The 5,955-nt window shown below is 36.9% G+C and overlaps 1 long non-coding RNA gene across 1 annotated transcript; it reads right to left on the bottom strand.

Annotated features, from left to right (window-relative positions):
* Positions 1-476: 476 nt before the first annotated feature.
* LOC307137231 lies at positions 477-4,816 on the bottom strand. Its single transcript, XR_013817893.1, has 4 exons — positions 4,691-4,816; positions 2,991-3,173; positions 2,840-2,891; positions 477-2,750 (listed from the first exon to the last, which is right to left on the bottom strand). It is a non-coding gene; the product is annotated as an uncharacterized lncRNA (long non-coding RNA).
* Between the last annotated feature and the right edge of the window lie 1,139 nt (positions 4,817-5,955).

Raw genomic sequence — 5,955 nt, 5'->3', positions numbered from 1 at the left:
AAACATCAGTAACTGAGACACAATAAGAAAACATTGAGCCGTAAAACAATATTGTAAACTTTATTTCACTGTGGTGACTTTGACGCATGGATGACATTTCTCATAGGCATATGCCTAATAGATTTTCTTAGTAAAATTAAATATTCACACATTGTAACCCTGTGTGTGTGTTGGTGGTCAAGGGATTCATTTGACCCTGAAATGTGAGGTAATTTATTTAACCCTAAAGCCATCACTTGGACAAATGAGGGCAACTTTTTTTTTTTTTTTTTAAATACTTCCCTTAATCTGAGCGGTACAAGACTCGGCTACTTTTCCGAAGTTTGCCTCCTAAACACACAAAAATAATATTGACTCGACTCTACAATGTTAAGTGCTAGAAAAAAAGTCCTTAACCCCGCCTTCATGGACAAAAATGGGCCCCCTAGGAATAAATTGGAAAAACTGTAATTTCGTGCATATTTTTTTATTTATTTGTCCAATAAAAATCAATAAATCCAACACAATGTAGATAATACATACACACAAATGAAGGAGTGAGATATAGTGAATTCTGATGTGTCATATACCGCAAAACCGATATAATTTAGAAAAATACTGTGATATAAATGTTTGGTATGTGTATTGCTCTTTGTTTACTACTGATCAGTCCTTGAAACTGCATCCGTTTCACTTTCAGTTTGATCTTGTTTTGCAGATGCATAAACTTGCAGCGATAAAAGTCTTTTTCCAGTACATTTACCAAAAACACAATGAAGGGAGAAATAGAACATACATGTTACAACAATAAGATGAGAACAGTGAGTACTGAAAAACGATCATATTCATTCAGGGAAATTCATCCTGGAGCAAAAGCGGTGGTTGCCATGGTAGCGAGAGAGAGTGACAGTCGCCCAAGCCAATCACTTGTTTCGGCCCGAAAGAAAATAATGAGCGGTGTTTATTGCAGATTAAAAAGTCTAGAGTCACTCGATTTTTATACTCTCTTTTTCAGAGTACTTCAATTTTAATTTTGTATTGACATATAAAGACAGTTTAAACAAATTTGGACAAAAGTGTTTTAGATCATACTTACCTACCCCACCTTTAAAGGAATATTATAATATGTGTACATATAATAATACAAAAAAATAAATATTTGAATATGTGAAAGTGATGTGTGGCCATGTATGATGCTCTGCATTTAACCCGCACACATACACACAGTAGTGAACACCGTTCGTAAAGCCGCTCTGATGTAAATTATCGGATTCACGAAAATGTTCAAAATGTTAGTTGGTACGAAAGAAATGTACACCTGCTCCCTACTTATGGCACACTGACGACAATGTGTACCATAATAATATTTAATATGCAGCGCTCGTCACTGTCACTTTTTACCCGGCCGTCCAATCACAGTGGAGGAGGGGCGGGACAAAAACTACATGACCAATCATCCCACTTGTACACCGACTAAAAAACAATAATAGAGAAGTTAATACTGCAGTATTAGCAGTATTAACTTTATTAGCAGTATTAACTTTTATTACTGCAGTAAGCATTTTTTATTTTCAGTAATATTCTTCAAAATGAGAAGCTAGTAACACATTACTGCCATGGATATTCTGTATCATAGCAACCAAAGTATCTCAGCTGCGCTTGCAAAGCGCTCTCAAGCGCCACCCACTGGCCATTTTCAGAAGAGCACCAGGCATTTTTTAGCTGGATAAAAATGCTTTGGCACATGATAATTTAATATTTATTGCTAGGCATGGTCAATTAGTCTCTTTAAAATACTGGAGCCAAACCTGAAGGATTTCCAGAAGATTCCTGGACACGTCATTTGCAGTTGTGACTCATGGGCGGGGATTATGCTAATTATGAATGAGGGTGCACGCGCACCCTATTTATGAATGTTTGGAATTCATTAATATACGTTTAACTACTGTAAAAGGTAAAAAGACTGTAAAAAAAATATGGGCGTAGTGTCCGTGACGTAACCCATAGGATTCTGAAGAGCAGTTTTGAAGAGAAAAGTAGGATCGAGCTGGCCGTCGCCATCTTGGCAGCGCGTCATCGTGCTTCACTCCTGGATAACAGACAATGGGCAAAGAGGCGGGACGTGGGCGGAGCTTAAGTGACGTGATGACTAACAGACAGCAGACAAATGGCAATCCACCTGTCACTCAAAGTGGCCACGCCCTTAATTATGCAGAACTTTAAGGCTTTATATAATGTAAACGAATGAGTTATAAAAACACCCCCCCTCACAGTCGTCATGAAGGGCAACTTTAGCCGTATAGACCAAAAGCACAGTTTGTCCCAGACTGTAAACATGTGTTCTTCTGCTGTAAAGTTGGGGATTTTAACACGAGCTCAATGAGATTCTGCTCCTTCTGGAGTCTGTCTCTAGTGGCCAGTCCATGAACTGCAGTTTAACTCACTTCAGTATGGGCTTCAAGAGAAACTGCGGGAGGAGCCGCTTGGTCCCAATGTGAACACACCATGATGAACAGCCATATTGCTGCGGCGCCTGGGGAGCAGTTTGGGGTTCGGTGTCTTGCTCAAGGGTCTCACATGGTCTCACCCCAGGCGTGGTATTGAGGGTGGAGGAGAGCGCTGGTTATTCCCCACCGACAATTCCTGCCAGAACTGAGACTCGAACCGAACTCTCAGACCTGAGACTTTAACCTTCAACCTTCGGGTTACAAGTCCGACTCTAACCCTTCAGCCACGACTGCTGGTCTGATAAAAGGAGCTGCTGCTGCTTTCTAAAAGAGAAAACACACTCTCAGATCTATAACACACATACACACAGTCAGTTCTACACAGTTTCTGTTTAGTCTGTGGTTAGTCTCACCTCTTCTGTGAGTCAGTCTGAGACATCAGAATCGTGTCTGCATCATGAGAAACTACAAATGAACACACAGACATCTGATTATTAATGATAGTCATCATAGAAGATTAAACTGTTCCTGATGAGGATGCATAAGAGTGTCATCTTTACTCACAGTTTGGTTTGCCGCTATTAATGCTCATCCGTCGAACCATTTTCACTTTTGATTTACTCGGTTGTGACTCGTCCTATTTGCTTGACATTTTTCTCTTTCTTTCTTGTCCTTCTCCTACAGTTTGTGATGCATATATATTCCCGCCATGCATTCATTTGTCTTATATTCAGTTTTTTTGTATATCTGTTGAAAAAAAAAAAATGAATACAGTTTATATTTAAGTGATGTTTGATATTCGTTGATGTACAACGTTAATACCAACCAAGTGTGGCATTTATGTACGTTTCTACACATTGAAACATCCTACTACAATATATATGTATTGACAGCATTCAAACTTAAATTATGTACGTATGAACATTTTACAGATGTACGAATGCATTTATTTTTTTTACTGCATTCAACTTTCATATCAATTACCTGTTTTGTCACATTTATTTAATGCAGTTAACTAATCTACTTAATGTGAAATATGTCACTCTGTTATGTGATTTCTGCCGCAAACAGTTTCGATAGAATAGTGTTTTTTTTACCAAACATAATGTAAAATCTTTTTTTTTATTATTTTTTAATTATTATTACATTTGAATAATTTAAGTGAAATATGTGCATACATATATATCAATCACAGGCTAAACATTACTAAATGTGGCTGAACTTAATAATCCAGAAGAAGTGTTGGTGAAGAGCCGTTTGGGAGCTGAAAGAGTTGACTCTTTATTTGTGAGCTGAGCCAAACGACTCGGTTCCCTAAAAAGATCCGGAATTCCCATCATGATTCACAACAGCGACCGTTGACTCATATCCCGCTCTCTCTCGTTTTGAATTAAAAAATTCCAAGCAGCATGACATGACGCATTTTACTGGAATGATATCACACGCTCATTGGCTCTCGCCAGCTTCGTCTCAGATATCGGTTGATGTGCATTTTTGAATAAGAATATAATAGAGATCGCTTTTTGACTGTCTCAGTTTGTGTAAATCCACTTGGGGTTCAGAGTATTTATTTTTTCCCATATTAATTTCACATGTCTAGTACAATTATGTGGTTTTGTTTAATTAATACATTGTTTACTTTATTCTTGATTTACCCCGGAAGAATGAAGTGAAATGTGACAACATGCCCCATAGATAGCCTATATTATAACATATGTAACATTAACACGTCAGCTTAAAATGTTATCTGATCTAATCAGAAAATATCCAAGACAAACTAAAATATTTTGACAATAAAATGCAATTTTTAACTTTATAAATAAAATAATGTCATTTTTTTCCCCCATTAAAAATAAACTTTTTTATTTGTGAGGGGGTGAGCTATTTTTGAGTTTGACAACAAACACACCTCAAAATAGTTCAATACATCATAATAATTAATTACTAATGAACAATTACTCTCAGTCTTTATTCACCTCTTTCTCATGGTTTCTCAACAGTAAGTTTGGTCATCCTGGCATGTGTGGAAAGTGTTAAACCGTCTTACAACTAACCCCGCGCTCCCCTACATCTAGCTTTAGCTATGATATAAAAGATTCGTAAATATTACGTTGTTCAGCTGTTTAATTACTGCTACGTCCATATTGTATTATCTATCCAACCGCATGTTTAAGTTTCAGTTTCGCTTTCGGTAGGCAACTGTTCAAATTTAAATACAAAAAAAAAAGGTTATTTACAAAATGTTTAAAGATAAAATGAATCACCTTGTGATGAGCTGAAGAGAGGGAAATATCCACTGCGGGTCTGAGATCTGCGCTGAAGTTGAGCGTTTAAACAATGACGATGGGAGAATAACTCCACTCAGGGGCGGTTCTAGACCCTTTTTAGGGGGGCTTTAGCCCCTGTCTGTCATGCCAGCCCCCCTAAAACGATCAACTTTCATTTTCATTTCATCGTTTATTCGTATTTCGTTATCAAAATTTTTAAAATAAAAGTGACAATAAGAAATACAGGGCATGTCGATTAAATAAAGACTGATTCAAATTTTTTTTTTAAAACAAAAATGTTTATTTTATTTTATTATTTTCAGCGCATGCGTGTGGTGATAGCTCTTCGTCAGAAGTGTAACGCTTGTAAAATAAACAACGGCACATAGGACGTTATAGAAGGTATTTTCTGTGATTTTTTTTTTATTGATTAGCCTGCATTAATGTATTAAATGTATATAATGTCCCATCCCAAATTAGCTTTCCATAGGAGCCCAGCTCATGATATGCGGACAAAATATAAGTTTGCTATAGGCAAACTAGCCACTAGTTAAGAATACGTATTGTTTTCATTTAGTTGAATCGTGGATGTGATTTACTGAAACGAGGTAATAAATGGTGAGAAGGAATTCAGTTCGTAGCTACTGTAGTTAAACATCATCATTATCCAGTTTATTTCAGCATTGCTTGCTCACGCTATTCAAACCAAAGCAATCGAGTTTTTCGTTGACAATTTTTTTTCATTTACCTAGCTAACAACATATTGATAATAATGAGATCTCAGGTGAAAATAGTACACAACACTTCAATTACGTATTTTAAGTGCACTATTTTCGAGCACTATTTATTGTAGGCTATTTTATATGCCAAAAATCTTCTTTAGTACTTCTTAAGATAATCTTAAAGGAGAAGTCCTCTTTCAAATTAAAACCAGTCCATGACTTAGCCTCAAGTCATCCTAGGTGTGTATGACTTCCTTTATCTAGGATGGCTTGAGGGTGAATAAGTCATGGACTGGTTTTAATTTGATTGTTTAATTCAACTGTAAGAAGCAAATTTTAGTTAATATTCATGGTGTGAGGGGCGGACTGGCCATCTGGCACACCGGGTGCTGGACAATGTGGGCCGGCCGTTGCGTAATAAATATGAAGAATAAATTATAGTAAAATTACGTAGCCTATCCTTCCGTAAGCTCAGACGAATGGCCCGCACAGCCCAATTGAGGCAACTCTAATCTATTTAGCCTGATCAGTCAGTGGCGT

The sequence above is a fragment of the Gobio gobio genome (genome assembly GCF_949357685.1).
Source record: "Gobio gobio genome assembly, chromosome: 14".
In the NCBI taxonomy this organism is placed as follows: domain Eukaryota; kingdom Metazoa; phylum Chordata; class Actinopteri; order Cypriniformes; family Gobionidae; genus Gobio; species Gobio gobio.
Note: the sequence above shows the minus strand (reverse complement) of the source record. Positions and strands in the feature narration are given on the sequence as shown.